A 20,010-nucleotide genomic window follows, 5' to 3' on the forward strand; every position below is an offset into this window, starting at 1 on the left:
CCTCAGTTTTCCCATCTGTAAAATGAGCTGGAGAAGGAAATGGCAAACCACTTCAGTATCTTTGCCAAGAAAACCCCAAATGGGGTCACAAAGAGTTGGACACAATTAAAGACAGCTGAACAACAGCTTTATTATGCTTAATAGCTGTAAACTGTACTAAAACTTGGGATACTCTATTTAATCCTGGAGGCAATTGTTTTTCTGTTATTGGAGAAGGAGGTGGGGATGAGAGAGAAAAGTAATTACAAATGGTATCAATAAAACTTATTTTTAAATAAAATAAAAAATGTTAACTAAGAAATATACAGCCCTAGTATGCAAACAAAACTGTGATAAAAACTAAGATATATTTGTTTTCTTAAAATGACACGCTAAATCATGGTCCCTGATTTTCACTAGTAGAATGAGGATTTTCTTTTCTCCGCCTTTCAACTGTGAGCTTAATCTCTCTTTATTTAAAAATAGGTACAAATGAATTTAGGAAAAAAACAGGTAAAATCACGTCATCACAAAAGTCACAGGCATTTAGACCACCACTCAAGAAATAAATACTATTGCTACTTTACATATCACTACAACCTAAAAACTGAACAGCTTGACTTCTAAACTTTTAACAACATAAGAAAAAAGAAACCAATTTTGCCATTTCTGGATTAAGACAATTTGACAATTTACTAAACAATGGGGCTAGTTCCCCAGGTAACAGCCATAGGACCAGATGCCAAATAGAACAGACCCTCCCAACCATCTCCAACTTGAAAACCCAGGAAGCCAGCTGTGGATTAACTATCATCTTTGGACCTAAATAAGAGCCTTGTCAGTCAAGATAAGGACACAGTAATTCTAAGTACTACTAATAATAATCCTAAATCGCTTTTTTTGTTTTAATAGAACACTTTAAAGATTATAAAGTGCCCTCCTCACAACCACCCCCTAAGGTAGATAGTGCAAAGCATTATTCCCATTTTATAATATCACTTGGGAACCCTGGCCCTAAATGGCTGAAGGCCAGGTATCTTACATTTCACTTCTCCCCTAGGGTTCTCTAGTACCCTTAAGGAGATCTGGGAATATCTAGACTCTCTGAAAATAGCTCTAGCGCCCACCAACCAGGACCAACAGAGTTCCCTCACATTTCAAGGGTGCACCCCACTTCCATTTAACCATTAACAGCCATAATAGCTTTTACAAAGAAATATTTACTTCAAAAGTTGTATTCACAAGCATACAAACTGACTCCTGCAAACATGGAGCTTAATCCTCCTCCCCTTTGAAACACATTAGTCTCTAGGGAGTGGATGGGTACAGATGCAGAGCACTCATCTCCACCCACGGGGAGTGAGTCCTATACCAATGAGCTTTGGGGCTCTGGTTACATTACAATAAGAGATAAAATGATTTGTCCATGGCCATCCCTCCAGAAATACCTCTGGAGTGAGATAGGAATCCTGTTCTCCTAACTCCTAACTCTATCCATATAACAGACCATCTTTTAATAGCATTTAAGGACAAGTCAAGGTAAGGAGGATAGGTAGGGACATGGTTAAATAATATCCCTTTTTTTTTTTACATTTAACATTCTACTTTTCTAATGATGAAAATATCCCAGGATGCCCTTCAAAGTTCCTCCCATCAATCTCTCCCAACTTGGCTTTGTCTTTCAGGAAAGGGAGTGGTCTAGGCACGGAGTCCAAGAAAGGAAGAAGAAAAGGACTGTTTTTTTTCTACACACACACACACACACACACACACACACACACACACACACACACCCCTACCTTAAGCTCTGCATTAAGAATCAAGGAATAATTAAAATCTTCTGATGTATTGTTATCACAAAAGAAAAAAAGATGAGAGTACAAATTGAAAATTTTTAAAATCTAGCATTCAGGAAGGAAAAATAGTCCCTTGTTTTTTCCAAATTTAAAAAAAAATCATCTGTTACAACTAATGTTTTTGAAATATTTTTCTCACTGCTGATTACATGATATAATATTTACAAGTGTCTCTTTTAAAAAGGAAAAGGTCTTAGAGGACAAGAACAGTGTCCAAATATTGTTCTACATACAACTTCCAGTAGTGGGCTCAGTACCACATGAGCATTTAACAAATAAAGAAACACAAAGAAATATATTCATTCTGAATCATTAGGAACAAAATTAAACGTAACTATACATTATCAGTATTTAAGAAAGATTATAATACAAGATAAAAGAAACAGATCATTTCCATATGTTTCAACTCAGTTTTGCAAGCAGTTGATAGAAAAATTCGTATACTTAAAGAGATGCCTTTTAATTTAAAAGATGGATTAAATCTAAGTTAAAAGAAAACATTTGGTTTGAATAAGCACATCTTTTCTCTCCAAACAATTTTATAAAAACTGAATAACTATAACTTATTCTGATCCTTTGTATCAACATATTAGTAGTTATTTTTCCAAATTCTCCAGGCAGCAACAAATAACAACATACAGGAGGGCTGATATAATTACCTGCCAAAAAAGACAGACCAGCACCCATACACTCAAAGGTCCCCTCTGTGGCTCCTTCATACCCCATATGTTGCTAATAAAACTGCTTGAATCATACCTATGAGACAGTTTTACTGATATTGTATCAGATCCTTGGGTTCTTCACATGACATACGATGTCACTAGAGCTATGACAAATGCAAATTTTAAAAATGAATCCAATAGAAGTGTACATTATACATGTAACTTGCAGTACAGCACCTTGGATTAAAATTACAATTTTATTAGTTTATCCTTTATACTGTAAAACATCAGTTAAGTACTAGGATGCTAATTTCACAGTGAAAACACACATAATATTCAAAAGTCAAAAGGCAATCATGTTCAAGAAAGGAGGATGTTACCATGATGTTACAGTGAGAACAAGTGGTACAAAACATTCCCCCCAAAGATCTGTGACACATTCATCTATGAATATTTACACAGTCCAAGGGAAAGTGGGTTCTAGCTCAGACAGTCTGTGTGGCAAAATGGTAATTTACAGCTCCCAGAAGTTCTATTGCTATAGTCTTCAAGATATTCCCCTTAGATATGGTACAGTTTTCTGTTGGGCTTTTTCTACACAATGAATCTTCTTTCAGTATGTCCTTAGCCACTGGGATCAGGAATGACATCATCTGTTCAAAACACAATGTTATGATGCTGATGGGAAGTCCTCTGGACCTCCAAAGTTCATGTGGTCTACTCCCCTTCAAGGGAGGAAGGGAGGAGACTGAACCCAAGCCTGATGCCCTGGATCAGCATCAATTGCTTAAGTTTGGATTCAATCAAAGGGCTGAAATTGAGAACCTAGAGGGCCACATGCGCCCTTTAGGCTGCAGGTCCCCCCCCGCCCCGGCCATGTCCCCCCACAGATTCCTTTCAGGGACACTTAGCTTTCTTCTTTGCTAGCTGAAATCTCTCAGGTTTGGAACTGGCTCTCTGGTTTTATACAGGCCCCGTGTGGCTTTGCCAAGCTGCCTCAGTTAATTTGAACACTCTTCTTGTTTAACAAGGACTTTTTCCTGCACTTAGTTCTAACCCAATTGATCAAGGAATTTTTCTGCACTTAGTCTACAGTCTATGACTTATTGATTGATCAAGATGTGCTCTCACCTGGTTAAGATATCAAGGAGCATCATTTTATCATTTACTTTAAGTGGCCTGAAGTGACTTGACTGATTTGTTCAATCAATCACCACCCTTACACCTACTACAGATACTATAAATATTCTAGTCAGTCAGTCAACACTCATTCATCCAGGGATTACTGTGTGCCAGGCACTGTGTTAAGGTATTCTAGAGTGGTATCACAATTTACAAAACCAGTAGGAATACAGCTCTTTTTAACAAAGTCCGTCTAGGAATGGAAGGGTTTTTGAGAACTCCAGGGTACAAGGCTCTTTATGGACAAGCCAGAATCAAGAACCACACTTTCAGGCTCAAAACAAACTGGCAATGTTTAGCCTTCAGAAAACTAAAGGTCATGACAGCCACCTTCAATTGACAGGTGATCCAAACTGCTTCTAAGGGGATTTGCTTAAGGATGTTCCCCAGGGCAACTTTGAGAAGGTTCTCCTAGATGTATAACATCATCATCAAAACAAATTGCCAGTATTACTATTCATAATCCAGGAGTACTAACAAACACTTCAATGGAATCTGACAACTTTCTCTAAGTAATCTGTGATATATTTCAAAGTCACCTTATGTAGCCAACCCATTCCCCATATCTTAAAATCTCCACCTAACACTTAAAACACTGAACAATTGGGGTTAAGTGACTTGCCCAGGCTCACATAGCTAGTAAGTGTCAAGTGTTTGATCTGAGACTGGATTTAAACTCAGGTCCTCCTGACTTCAGGGCTAGTGCTCTATCCACCGAGCCACCTTGCTGCCCCAAAAAATTTTTAAGAATATAAAGAAGTTCTGAGACCAAAAAGCCCAATTGCCTAATAAATAAATAAATAAATAATTTTTTTTGGAGGAGCTTTTATGTGGTTTTTATCTATTGATTTTTATTGTACTCCCAAAGAGGTTTTGTTTATGTGGGTTATATCTACTAATATTTACTGCACAGGAGAACTAAATTATTGGCTTAGCAACATAGCCTAAAGTATCAAAATATACATAGGCCTGTTTAATATTTCCCTGATCAAAAGTATCCTGGTGTGGGGGTATTAACCAATTACAAATATAGATAGTGAATGCATAAATAATTTCATTCCCTCCCAAACCCCCGACCACGAACATGTTTGAAGCAGCATAAATTCTGCCCAAGTCCCAGAGCTAAGGATTTCCATAATGGCATTCTATCTAGGATGTTGGATTTTAAGGCTAGTCTGTAAGAACTGGGGAGTTACTTTTTTCTGACAAAAATAAGCAAACAAGATAGTGTGGTGGTAATGTTGCTCCCATATAAATGAAGTGCCAAGCTAAGATCTTTTTAAAGGCAAAATTATGTCACATTTTTAAAAATTTAAAAACCAAAGTCTAAATTTAATATGAGAAACCAAATAAAACTACAAACCAAAGTTTTAAATGAACTTTCTGAAAAGTCACCTTGGTCCAATAGCATAAAATTGAGACCTTTATCTTTCTGAAAACCATCATGAGAAAAGTATGGGAGCACTTCACGTAATTATATTCTTTTGAATCAAACTTTACCCTCTCCTCATCTTCTCCACTTAGAATCAAGCGCTCTTAACTTCACTCCCAATATCCAATTTGTTGCCAGGGCCTGTCAGTGAAATATCTTTGACATATCTCTGTAATACATCCCTTTCTCTCCTCTGACACTACCACTACTTTGGTGTAGGCCTCATCATCTCATGGACGGATCACTGCAATAGCCTGATGGTGGATCTGCCTCAAGTCTCTCCAAGTCGCTAAGCCATCCTCCACTCATCCACTAAAGTGATTTTCCTCAATCACAGGTCCAACCATGTCATCCTCTACTCCATAAACTCCACTAGCTTCCTACTACCTACAGGATCCGCCACCCTGCCCCCAAAAAACAAAAGGAAAAAACCCTCTACTTAACATTCAAAGCCCTTTGTAATCGAACCCCTCCAACTATTCCAATTTTCTTGCACCTTATGCCCCAACACATACTCTGATCCAATAGCACTAGTCTCCTGGTTACTCCGAAAACAAAACACTCCGTCTCCCAGTTTGGGGCATTTTCTCTAACTATCCATCAACCCTGGAATTCTATCCTTCCTCATCTCCATCTACCGGTTTCCCTGGCTTCCTTTAAGTCCCAACCAAAATCCCATCCTCTACAGGAAGCCTTTCCCAACTCCTCTTAATTCTAGTGCCTACCCTCAGTTAATTATTTCCTTTTTAAATCTGTATATACCTTACTTGTATATTTGTTTGCTTGTTAGACTGTAAACCTGAGGCAAGGGCTGTCTTTTGCCTCTTTTTGTGTCTCTAGTGCTTAGCACAGTGCCAGGCACAGAGTGGGCACTTGATAAATCTTTATTGATTGACTGATCTTAAGATAGATTTCTAGAAGTCACGAGGTCCAATCTCTACCAGAAGCACAAACACTCCCCATTCAATCCCACTGTTTACCAAAGGGTGGGCATAATACCATATGCCTAGAAATTCTACATACAGATTTCCACATTTCCACTACAAAATTACATTTATTAAGTATCCAAACTGTGTGAGGTACTGAAGGAAATACAAATGTAAGATTGAGTCCTTACCATCAAGGAACTGACTTGTCTAAAATGAGTTGCTTAGTTAAGCTTAAGGATAGAACAAAAAATCCAAGATAAACATACTAATGCCTTTTTTTCCCCTACACTTGAGTACGGAGCCCCATTTCGCTCTCTGACCTCCATCTTGTACGCCCTCCTTCCCGGAAGCAAGAGCTCCCGCCTTAGAAAGCCCCCCAAGAAGGACATCCGCCCCAATCTTCTTCACCCAATCGGTTTCATGATTTTATTATGAACTAACCAACCGCTTGTTTGGCTTTTCTATCTTCCCTAGCCTACTCAACCCCTGATCAATTCTGCCTTTATAAACCCGAGCTCTGCCCCTGATCGGGGCTGCTTGATTTGGGACTTCCCCTTGCAGCCCACGCTTCAGTAAACCTCCGCATTAAATTTTCTGATTGGGTCTCTGTCTTGCAGCTGTTACGGCACAGCACACTATCAAGCAGGTTACAAAGCCTGACTCAGTCTCCAAATCTATAAAACAGACAAGATCATCTTAATACGCGTCTGCGTTAAGAACTTGTAAAAGTTAATACAGTGTTCCAACAATTTGTAAGAAAAGGTCAATACTTCACTTACCACCAAAGGCCTAGGTGGGCCCTAATTCAATTATCTATCTTAACGGAAGTAAAATAATTTAGCCAGTGCTGCAAGTCTTCATTTCACAAGAATGTATATAGAATACTGCAAATTACAACTTAAAGCAGGGGCATTCACAATTCTATGAGGCTGGAACCATATTTAAAATCACCATTAAACAAAAGAAGCACCTTTCCACTAAATGCTCTGGCAGCTATGGTCACCCGGAAAGCACACTAAACTTGGAATGAGGAAGGACTTGGGTTCAAATGTTGACTCTCATACATTTAACTAGCATTAACACCTAAGGAAAGCTACTTCAATCAATCAATCAGCTAACACCTATTAAGCACCTATTAGGTACTAGGTGTTGTGCTAAGAGTGGAGGATACAAATACAAAAAGGAGACTGCCCCTGGTCCTCAACTTAAACTCTCTTTATATATAAGTTGGGAATAATAATAATAATAATAATAACAACAACAAAGTACTTAAGCTATGTACCTCACAGGGCTTTCGTGGGGAAAATACTTTGTAAACTTTAAAGTACTATATAAAGAAGAGCACCTAAAGGCAGAATCTGCTAGATAATCAAAGGATTTAGATCTGGAAAAGTACCCTCTCCAGGGCCCAGTTTTCTCAGTTGTAATATGAAAGAAATGATCATCTGAAGTTTCTTCCAGAGCTCAGTCTATGATCATGACAGCCCTCATTTTACAAATAAGGAAACAGAAGCTCAAAGACGTTAGAAATCTAATAATCTCAACATTTGCTAGTAAGGAGCCAGAATTCAAACCCAGAACCTTTTGACTCCAAATTCTCCTTGTGAGCTTAGGATAATGGTTTTATCCTATGTTACCTGAGAAAAACCCTGAAGACAGTGAGCATTAAATATTTATTTAGTGAATATAATTTCATTGAATATATTGTAATTGCAGCTATATTATTACATATTTATGAATAGTTAACATTTATATTTATAAATGGTAGCTATTACATAATATGTGATTTGATTTTTAAATTGTACAAAGAGCTAGGGATAGTTATGAAAAAGCCATATGTAGCTGTAGAATACGAACATTCAAAAGGAAAATTACAGTGGACAATCCATCTGTGAAGGGGTGTATATATGTGGGTGAGAGAGAAAAAGGGAGCTACTTCACCACCAAAGAGTGTCAAGCAGCAGACTGCTTGCTAACCCTTTAATTTAAGCCTTTGTCAATTCTGGTGCTCACAGACAGTCAAAGAATACAAATAATACACAAGTTCCAATTATTTTTGGAAACTTTTCCCCCCACCAAAAAAAAAGAACTCCTTTATCATGAAAATACTTTAGAAAAGGATTTTTTTTTAGTTTAAAACAAGTAAAATTTTAAAACTTTACCTTCAGTCACTGGTTTCAGTCTCCTTTCCCCAAAACCCTGACAGTAAAGCCTAGCAATTTGTGTTTCAACCTCCTTCCTCTTCTCCTATAGCTTTGTGGCAGAGGTACTAATTAACAAGCAGTAAAATGGCCAAAGGGTACATAGCAGTAGAGGAGGAGAAGAGAGGAGGAGGCATAAACTGGATAATCTGTCTCTAGGTAATTAACTATTCTATAATGAATGAATCAAGTAGACTTTCAAAATGGCCAGTGACAACTTTCATAGTTTAATTGTTGAAATTCGGTACTATTTTTTTTTGTTTGTTTGTTTGTGACGGTAATTGTTTAAGGTAGAAAGAATGCATAAGAAAAAAAATTACAAGGAAATTCTGTGACCTTGCTAAGATATTATTTGCCTGAACCAGGTAATAATTTTTATTAGCAAATAATTTGGAATCCTGTTAACAACGATCTAAGTTTTAATGAAATAATTGTGCACAATGTCAACACAAACACAACATCACACCATACAAGCAGTTTGAGAATGAGAAAGTGGTAGATGTTCAATAAGTAGCTATTAATGATGACATTTGGGTCTGTTTGCTGTGGTTTGGAAAGACACACCGGAGATGGCATTTTTTAAATACTCCAAGGAGATAGACTTCTACTGGATCTACTTTCTGGAGGTCTGTCCTGACTCCCTGCCAATCTATCACCATCTGCAAAATGATTTTTCCTTATTGTCATACATCTAACTTTGCACAGAGGCCATGCTCACAAAAAAAGAGCCAGTCCTGCTCATTCTAACTGGATGTGGGGCTCAAGATCTTAGGAGTTGCTTAAGATGTCATCCAAGCAGATCACTACAGTGTAAACATTTTAGACCTTGGAGGACAAAGCTGATAAAATGCTGGAATGGGGCAGGAGAATTACAGAGTCCAAAAGTAATGTGACCTTAAAATACTACCTCATAGTTATTTTGTATAGATACTGTATGTAATCTTTGTACAGGTCTCCCTCATACCCCTAGAAGACAAGACTCCTTGAGGGCAGGAACTATTTCATGTTTCATTTTTATCTTTCTATCTCCAGCACCTAGCATGCTGGCACATAGAAAGATAATAAGGCTTGCTGACTGATGGATTCACCATATATCCAAATTGCTGGAAATGAGTCTAGAAAGCCTCCTTGCTGCTCATCCCCTGGGCTGATGTAAATTAGATCGTATGCTCTGTGATGAACCTATTTGGTGGCAGCCTGCTCCACCAGGTCCAGGAAGTTAGCAAGTCAAGGCAGAGGGTAGCAGTCTGTGATGGTGATGGCAGTAAGACTCCTGTAATTGTGGCACTGCATTTCTTTTTTAAGAAGCAAAACCAGTGCCCCAGAACAGGAGGTATATGACTGTTTGTGGTTACTGCCTACAAATCCCCACAGGGGTCAGGCCCTGAGAGAGAACAGATCTGGCTTGTAATGACAGGATCAGAGGGTCACAATCTGGCTCCAACTTACATTTTCAGGCCAGTTATACATTGCTTCCTTCACGCACTCTACACTTCAAGAAAACTGGTCCAGCTGCTCTTCCCTGTACATAACTTTTCATCTCTTGCCTACAGACCTTTCAACAGTTTTTCCCCTATTTCTGAAATGTTCTTCCACCTCACCTGTGATTCTTGTAAACCACAATGCCCTTGAAAGTTCAGCTCAAGCTGCACTCACAACAAAAGACCGTCTACGGGAGTCACAAGTGACAGCCAAAATATTAGCCACACAGGTAGCCATATTAGCTATGAATTTGACAGCACATTCACCTCAAAGTATTTAAATTAGTCAATCAGATCAATCCATATATTTTCTGCATCTATGCTATAAACCCTATAAACTCCTGAACTGCCCGATAATTTTGACATTTTGAGGTCATCTAGGTCAGTTCCCTCCTTTTAAAATATGATTCCAGTTAGGTCCCGATTAGTGTGAATAATGTATTCCCTGCAGTGGTCAAATTATTCAAATGTACATAGTATATTTCTACTGATTTAGAAACAATTATCATTTTTTACATAATTATAAGTTCAAATAGTACAAATCCAAATATATCTAATCACTTCAGTAGCTTGATTATCAGTACTAATCAGCATTTAGCAGTAAACTAAGGCCCTGAAAGGTTAAATAGATTTTGCCATGGTCACATGGGTAATAAATAACAGGGTCAGGATTAGAACACAGGATGTCTAATTCCAGATTCAGCACCACAACTGTGGTACCACATTACAACACTGGCAATGAGCACAGTGGAAAGGCAGGGTATTTGCTCTGATCGTACGTACTTTTGGATATGAATGATATTTGCCATGGAACTCAGTGTTATTTGGCTCCCAGGTAATTCCAGTTGGCCACTATGGTTGGCAGCTGAGTGAGTGCTTGGAAAGAGAACTGGAGACAGGGCACAGAACATGATTTATTTCAACTGCTATTGGATTAGCAAGCATATTTCAAGAACCCCAGGAATCAAAGATGAGTGAATGGCATAGAAAATAAGATTTTGTAATGGTTCTCCAAGTAAAAAAACTGGTTTTTGTAAGTGATAGACTGCACTGGAGAAATTGTCAATTGTTTCTATCACCACCATGGAGGACTGCCACAAGACCATTTCCACCATTAGAAAGTTTACAGTATAAGGTTGCTGAAGACCCCAAAGGCCACCGGGGGCCCAGTCACAAAGTCTGCCATAGTGAAAGAATTATAAAACAAAAGGCAGAGTGCTAACTGGCAAGACAAGCCCCTACTGGGTCCAGACAATGGTGGTTCCACAGACAGCCTCATTATATAGGGATCTTCTGGTCTCTCCCCTTTCTTATATCATGGTGCCCCCTGGCCAGACAGTTCATGGTGAGTGAATGAAGGAGTGAGTAAAATTCCTTTTATGATATGTGCCAGACAATGGGGATACAAACAGACCATCCCAGATTTAAAGGCACTTACATTCTAACATGTAAAGTTAATACATCAGGTGGGGAGGTAAGAAGGGGAGGGGGAAGCTGCAGGGCAGATGGTAATACATCTTCCTTGGAGTCATTTCCACTGATAAAGCCCTATCTTTTTTTTTAATGTTGAACCACTTGACAATGCCAAAGACTTTGGTGACAAGAAGTCACTCTTCCAGGTCTTGAGTAGCTGTAGCTAATGAGAAGGTTGGGGCTTGAAGCTCTAGAGGAGCTGTTCCCCTAGGGACTGGTGGTGGGGGAAGGGAGAGGGTGCTGTTATTACTGGGGATCCTGCCTGCCTCCATCAGGGTGTATGAGAAGGTTGTGGTTGAGGTGGTGGCAGTGGTTTGGCCCAACTGGTACAGGCCATCTCTATCTGTTCCTTAGGCATCACTGGGGCTGGCTACCTTGCCTGATGACATTTCAAGATTATCCTCTAGAGTAGCAAAGGGCTCAGCCAAATAGCTAGAGAGCTCTACAGGGGCTAGTCATAGCTAGGTTCTTCTCCTCTCACACAGAACCCTCTCCCTTTCACAAATTTTCCAAGCATTTATCACAAATTTGCATGAGTCCCTTGATATGGATGGATAGCATCATTATGACCTGCATCTAGTTCTGTGGAGCTTTCCTCCACCAGATGTGGCCTGCAGAATCTCCTCAGATCTCTAACACTGCTCTCTGAGGGTAGGAAAGTACTGGGTCAGACAATTCTTATTAAGTAATAGGTATTGAATGGTTGCTGTAAACCTGAGCTGAAGGTCTAAAAAGTATAGTCAGTAATTAACTCCCAGTTTGGACAGCATTGCTAAAGGCCTTGCAGACCTATCATTCACTCCTTTCCCAGCTTATTGCAATAGCCTCCTGACTGGTCTCCCTGATCCAGTTTGTCTTCTCTCCAATTCAGCCTCCCCATGTCTGATATTCTTAAAGCACAAGTAACCTCAACAGCTGTCTACTGCCTCCAGAATCAAACACAAACGATTCATTTTGGCATTTAACACTTTCAAATCTGGCTCCGACTTAAATTTTCAGGCTGATTACACCTTCTTCTTTTCACAGACTCCACACTCCATGAAAATTGTTCCCTATACTCTACTTCCTCTTTTCAGGCTTTGCCCCGGTTCTCCCCTAGGTCTAAAATGTTCTCCCATTCTCAGCACTGCCCTCTTGGAACTCATGGGCCCCTCAAGGCTCAGCTCAAGCACCACCCCCTGGAAGAGACCTTACAAACTCAGATCCAAGAGTCAAAGGTTACAGTCAGCTCTGCACTCAGAAGGCAGCCATAGAGTCCCTGAATTTTACAGCACACCTACCTCACAGTATTTAAATTAGTCAATCAAATCCATCCGTTTTCTGCATCCGTACCATAAACTCTGTTTTAGCCTTTATTACTCCTAAATTGCCCAATGAGAATAATGTTGATAATATGATTAAATTATTATTAAAATTAAATTAAATACTAAATAAATGTGATTTTAAAAAGTCATTAGTTCTCTCTCCTTATTTGTATACCTTCTATTTATTCATCCATGTGCTGTTATTTTTCCTCAACAGAAGTTCCTTGATGCTTCCTTGATTTATTACTTTTATTATGTAATAATAACTAGTAGTAATAACTTTGTTCTTGTCTTTGTATTCTTTGTATTCTCCCTCACTCCCAGCACCTGGCCCAGTGCCTGGCATACAGTAGGTACTTAACAAATGCTTAGCTGAAAAGAATTGAATTATTACCAGAGAGGGGGAAAAAAAAGTATTTCCTTAGAATCATTATGAGAATTCAAAACTTCTAACAGATCAAAATATGGTTCCAAAAGCTGAACTATATGAGAAAGTTCATTTAATGAGACAGAAAGACCATTTGTAATCACAAACTTAGTAACAATTCAGGAAAACTAGCTCTAGGAAAAGCTGAGAAAACAAACACTATAGTTGTAATTATTGTTGCTTTGTGTGTTTTAGCCTAATGTGAGAGCTGCCAAAACCCCAAATCAAAATGGTACTTTAAAAATGTAAAAGCAAAAGGAAGATGGTGTAGTACTGTCTCATCCTAGTCAACACTGGGAATAGAATATAATTTAACAATTTGTTAAATGCAAAATAATACCTTAGGTCAAATACTCTCACACATGTTTAAACAAACAGGTGAATATAATATTTGATCAATGAAAAGGCATTTCTCATTTGCAAAGAATATTCTATTGCAAAAAAAAAATTGAAAACAAGTTCTAAATTCACAGGTCAGGATCAGAGGAAGTAGGAATGAAAATGGCTACCCAATAAATGAACTGTAGAAACAATTTTAAAATTAAGCACAACTTTCATTAAAATTTCAAATCACTTAGAAACACCAGAATGAGGACTACTACATAATGAAAAATAATTCATTTATGTGAAATAGACTAAACTAGATTTTAAGTTCTGCCAAACAACAGAGGTATGGTACATACCTAAAGAGAGAACTAATTCAACCCAAGAGATAATAAAAAAGAAAAAGAAGTAGAAAGCAGGTAGTATGTCCCACTGGCCCTAGATCTTTTAGTCTAGTATTTCACTGCATTTAATCAATCAGTCACTTTTGCAAGTATGTGCATTCTTTTGATAACAATCTTTGATTAGCATTCATTTCTCAAAAAAAAAAAGTGATTGACAGACTGGATTGTCGATCTCCAAAATCAAAACGTTTACTTTTTTTCCCTGGACAACAACATCCCGGAACAAGCATATTAAATCTCACTTTGAAAAGAAAGATGACTTAAATGGTTTTCCTCACTGTCATTTAATGAATTACTAGTGATGATGCATTTGGTGAAACCCAGGTAGTGCAGTGGTTGGTACAATCAGGCAAAGAAGAAAGTTCTATGGAATATAAGGGTTGGAAGTTAGGCTAGATCCAAATCATGAAGAGCTTCGAATGCTAAACAACAAATTTGGGCAACTGGGAGCCATCAATGGTTTTCGCTTAAGGAGATGATGATATGATCAGAGGTAAGCACTTTAATGAGACTCATGCACTTTGGTACAGCGAACTAAGATCTTATTACGTCTACATCTATTAGGACAGAATACATTATAGAGAGAGAATTCAAGGTAATCTGTGGAGAGTTATTGGGACCATTTTCTCTCTGCCAGCATGACAAGTTGGAGGATTTAACTGAAGCAGGCTTCATCACATCAGATAAACTCACTACTCTGAATTCCTGGTTAATCTCTGGTCAACTTAAACTTTCCAGCATTACTTGGCATTCCATATTTGGAGCTAAATTGGATATCATCCATCCATGTTTTTTCTTGAAGCCTGAAAGGCCAATGTTAGAGCTTTCATGAAGATGATTTTTACTCTATCACCACCCCTGAAAAAGGAGTGAGGGATATAACATATTAACCACCTCTTCAACTGATGGGTTTATTCAACTAACAACAAGGAATATTAGGAAAAACCATCACAAACTTCTAAGGCTTCAAAAACATGGCAGTCACGTGACAGTATTTAAGTAGGTCAAAAACTATAAAATAAAACTGTTAGATAAACTTGATATGGCAGGGGCTAAATGTAACCCACTTTTTTAATAGAAACATTCTAAGTGGATAGGGAGCAGGCCTTGGAGTCATGAAGATCTGGATTCAGGTCTTACCTCCTGACACACTCTGGTATGTGACTCTGGACAAGTCACTTCACATCTCAATGACTCAGTTAACTCTGTAAGGCCAAAAGTTTTGGAACATGCGCTGTTCTTTTTGGTAGAGGGAAATTCCCCACTAAGAATTCTCTAAAACCAAGGAAATTACAAGTCTGGGCCAAAAAACAAAACAAAACAAAATATACACACACATATATAATATACATATATGTAATATAATGCGTACATATACATACCTACACACATACATATATAGATATATCCACATATATATATTTCCCTAAAACCAGAATATTTGCTAGAATAGATTCAGTTCTGCTATAACCCTTGTTTTGAAACACAAGTTTGTTCCTACACAATTGACATATTAGGAAACAATTTGAGCATAACTCAAATTTTATGTTTGCTTTCAAAAACTGGGTGACCCTTCCAAACCCCAATTCCACAAGCAAACTTTGGGTCTTTTTCAAGGTAATATATCAGGTTAATTGAGTATCTTTTGGTGCAAAAAAAATTTATGAGCTGAGGAAGGATAGTTCCTTCCCTATCCCATCCCCCATCTTCCACCATGATCAATGCCCACAGCCTGGAGTTGGGGCCCACCAAGGGAGCCCTCTCCCCTGCAGTGACTTGACTTTGCCAGCCCCTAGATCTGTGGGAACCAGGGCACAGATTAACCCCAAGGCCTCAGACACTGTCACTATTTGCCGTAGTGTTTATGGATTTCTTAACTATTTCATATGCACGAGACTGTACTACCATTGGGTTTTTTTTTGTTTTGTTTCAATAGGTTCCTGTGACTTTTTTCTTTTTTTTTTTAAATATATCACTGATGAAGTCTTTCAGTGTTTTTCCCCAACTTCATTTCCCTCCATAAGCCTTGTGGTTTTTATTGCGTGATTTTTGCATAGCATGGTGATTTCTAGGAATGCATATGTTGAGTTATAGCAGAAATGACTGTATCTCAAATAATATCAAATTCCTAAAAAAATCTGTTTGGACAATTATAGCATAGAGGGAAATAATATGGTGGTAAATATTGGACAAGTACAATTTTCATTTTTAAAATCTTAACCAGTGAGGAATATGTGTCAAATATTATGGATCCAAAACTCATTGACAGCACAATTTACAAAGAGTACTCTTATCAAAATAACAATCTTGGAACACATCAGCATAAGATTAAACAAAAGAATCAGGTCCCATAGTTGAGTTATAACACTTTCCTTTTTCTGAGAGAAAGAAATGTACAAGATACAAACTACAACTACTATAAAAAAGCGTAAACTACATTTAGTCAATAAAGGTTTTATTACATTTTTATTCAAATTTCAAAATTATTCTACCTTATATATACTACATGTATTATCAAGGTAAACAAAAATAACCCATCCACTTTTTTTAGTATATTCAATTCAAGAATGGCTTGCTAAATTAAACTTCTATACCTGAGACAGGGGAAGCTATCAGGAATAAAGCTCCTGGTGACAATGAAACTTGTTGAAAGAAATGGAATCATGGATCCAATCCAAGAAGGCAAAAAAAGAACCCAGAAATGGGATGTCCTTTCTACCTTTCTGGACTGGTGAGCGGTTCAGTTCAGTTCCCTGCACTGAATTTTTCTGTCATGAACAGCTTTGGGAAATGGCCCTGAAAACAACTAAATAATCCTAGAATATGAAGACACTCTGTGTGTGTGTGTGTGTGTGTGAGTGTGTGTGTGTATACACATTAAAAAGACATATATTTTTGCGTTTTTGAACATATTTTCTTGCCAAGTACCCTTACTAAATATTCTCTCTAAAATTATACATGGAGCGGTTTATTTGTATTTTATGTGTTTTTTTAGAAAATTTTTTAAAAAACAGTATCTTAAGAACAAGCCTCCTACTCCATTATACTTTTTCCTTTCTTAGAGTATCAGAGCTTCACTTGCAGTGTTTATATAGGGAGTCTCCTAATTTAGTATCCTTGGTAATATTTTGGGGGGCAGAGGAGGGAGGTGGTGATAAAGAAGTTGATCAGGGCAGATTAATTTGAGTTACCCAATCAACTTGATGAGATTACATAGAATGGCACTTTTTGGGAGGCATCTAAGGAGGCCCTCCCCAGGTAGGGAGGCATGTCCCATAGCACCCCACCTGAAGGCCACAGATAGCCTGCCACTGCCTGCAGGATGTCTGGCTGATTGGGCCCCACAAAGAACTGACCCTTGTCAGATTAACAATTCTTTTACCATAACCAGTTTTATAGCTTGCAACTAATTATCTAATCCAAGGTTTTTCCCCTGAATTCTGTTCCATTCTCCCTCCTACTGCTTGCCTTTCAATCATTTCATAGTTTATCAGAAAATCCACCAGAAGATAGGTAGGAAAAGATATAAATGTCAATCTATATCAAGTTTTAAAGGTCTGGACATAAATCCAAGTCCACTGATGCCAAGTTTTGAAAATTCTAACCAGCCCTAGTTTAAAAATTTGGTAAATGAAAGAAATGAGTTATGATGAGTAATTACTGAGGCAACATAGTAGGTAGAATCCTGGACATCGAGTTATTAGGAAGATATAAATTGATATCTTGCCTTGAAAAAAAAAACTGTCACCATGAAAAAGTCACTTAGCTTTGGAGGGCCTCAGATTCACTTATAAAATGGGGACATCACCTGCTATAAAGCTCAAATGAGACACTACATATAAAGTACATAAACCCCTGCCAATTTAGGTGTTAGAATGAATAGAGGGTTGAGCCTAGAGTCTTGAATTGAAATTCAGCCTCAGATCATTATCAGCTATCTGACCCTGAGACAGTCATTTAACCTCTGTCTACCTCAGTTTCCTCAATTTTAAACTAAAATCAATAATAACACCTACTCCCCAGGAATGTTGTGAAATATCTACAAGTTAATAAATACTTGTTTCCTTCTTTCCTTCCTTCTCCATTCCTTCCTTTCTTCTTCTCTTCCCCCATTATTATGAACAATCAAGAGTTGATTGTATTGGGAGCTTTCAGAACTATTCTACAGAAAATCTTATGACACTTTTATTTTAGTCTGCTACTACCATTCTGTTTCCTTACTAGGAAAAAAAAAAGATTACTTTAGCCCAAACTCAAGAATATATTACCACTAATAATGGAACATTAAGTTTTAAAGCAACTTCAATGAGAAAAAAATTTTCACTGTGAAACTTTGCCCTATGGGACGCTGCACGCCACTCATTTCCTTACCCTGCTGTGAGGAATTCCTTTTTCTCAAAGCTGTCCTAGACATGAAAGGCGTAATCTTAGGTGTTGTACCATATCCTGAAATGAACCAGAACCAGAAAAGAAAAACAAAATATTAAGGCTGAGCTCTGGATTTGTTTGTAGCAAGCTTTGCAACTAATGCTCAGGAACACTGTAATCTAATCATACATGAATCCTAAAACAAAATGTAATGATTTGGAAAGCAAAAGAATCATACAATTTAAAGGACACATACTCTTACTATATTTAAAGACCAGTGATGCCAGGAAAACAAAAAGAATCAGCACTTTCTTATTTAATTCCTCCCTTTAAATGCTGGCCTAATTGGGGGAATAAATTGAATAAACATATATATTTTTAAATATGCAAATTCTAATCTTAATAAAACTTTAGTTCTTCTAGTCTTCTAGTTCTATAAAATGAACAAATTCCAAACTGACTTGGGAAATATTTCTTTACAACCTGTGGAAAACTACATTTATTTAACTCTCTATATTTAAACTTTATTATTCTATATTACAGAAGTATATATTGCTACCTTTTCTATTCTAGCTAGGGTCATGCAGTGCATTGAGTGCTAGCCTTTGAGTCAGGAAGATCTGAGTTTGAACCCAGGCAAGTCTATTAATCTCTGCTTCCCTCAGTTTCCTCAATTATAAAATGGGGACATTAATAGCACCTAACTCACAGGGTTGTTGAGAGGTTCAAATGAGATAATATTTGTAAAATGCTTAGCAGAGTGCCTGAAACATACTAAGTACTTAATTCTTGCTCTCCTCCTCCCTTTTCTTTGTGTATGCCCTATCTCCTCTACTTAAAGCATGAAACCCACGGAGAGCAAGAATCATTGCTATTTTATGAATGAATAAATCTATTTCTCCTCTACTTGCTAAACCATAAACATCCTGCAGGCAGGGAGGCCATATCTCATACTTCTTTTGAACATGGTACTAAGAATATCAGCCATGGCAGTACTGTCATAACTGCTCAACCTTAGTGACCACTTCTCAAAAACATTCATTTGTTCTTCCATAGATCTTTTTTTCAAGAAAACAGCCAAGAATATTGAGTCTAAGAAATAAATATTCCTAGTACAATCACAGATTAAATTCGTAATGTTATGACTTACATAGCCATAGCTAGCAATTTTGGCCTGTAAGGGTAAGCAGCACAAAACCTGCCCTCAAGTCAATTTTGGGATTCATTATGTGAAAGCAATTAAGTATGAGAGGGGTGCAGGACATAAGACCAGAGACCCTCCCCACCCCATGGAATAGAAAGGATATCTTGCTAATCTTGCTAAGTTGGTGTTAAATACAGTTCTTCCTACATTCCTGATACATCATCTAAGTGATGTCAAATTTAAAATTCCATAATCTTTTCTTGTGGTCTTGGAAAGGAGGTTTTTACAGCACAGATTTTCGGCATCCAAAAGAAATGTGATAGTTCTGGCCCCATTGTGAGGAGATGGACAGGCTGCCTTAGTTTAGTGATGTCAGTCTTGATCCCAGTGTAAAGAGTAGGAGATCACAAAGCAGGCCTAGTAGATTCCTTTGTTGTCCATGAATCTTGTTTAGTGGTATGTCTCCAGTTAAATCTTCCTTTTGAGCCTTCTCTTAAATTTAACAAATAAAACCACCTATTGCTTCCAACATTGACCCTATCATTCTTTTGCAAAGCCCCATTTGGCCCAGCAATGAATTCTGATATTTTTATTTAACTTATTATTTAAAATTTTTGTACTCTGTAATTTTCAGTGCTCTGGGGGCAAAGACACAGTCCCCTTGCTCTAATTATGACATATAAGTCCCCTACAAATATACATTAAAAGATGATAAATTCCAAGATCAAATGCCTCTAATTTTCATATTATTTCTTTGTAAAACAGGAACAGGCATAGGAACTGGACCTGTAATTTCACTGTGATAGGGCTTTCCTGGTAGGGGAAATCCTTCTATTAATGCACC

The 20,010-nt window shown here is 37.7% G+C and overlaps 1 protein-coding gene across 4 annotated transcripts in view; it reads right to left on the reverse strand.

Moving 5' to 3' along the window:
• The window catches only part of QTMAN (queuosine-tRNA mannosyltransferase), a 444,567-nt gene that overhangs the window by 387,346 nt on the left and 37,211 nt on the right, over nucleotides 1-20,010 (reverse strand). For 3 of the 4 annotated variants that reach the window (XM_020984733.2, XM_020984731.2, XM_020984732.2), the window contains exon 1: nucleotides 18,026-18,102. The exons of the other annotated variant lie outside the window; for it this stretch is intronic. The gene's annotated coding sequence lies outside the window, so the exon portion shown is untranslated. Of the gene's footprint in view, nucleotides 1-18,025; nucleotides 18,103-20,010 lie in introns of those variants that run through there. 4 annotated transcript variants of the gene reach the window in all.

The sequence above is a fragment of the Phascolarctos cinereus genome, unplaced genomic scaffold (assembly GCF_003287225.1).
Source record: "Phascolarctos cinereus isolate Bilbo 61053 unplaced genomic scaffold, phaCin_HiC Scaffold_726;HRSCAF=1367, whole genome shotgun sequence".
NCBI lineage: Eukaryota > Metazoa > Chordata > Mammalia > Diprotodontia > Phascolarctidae > Phascolarctos > Phascolarctos cinereus.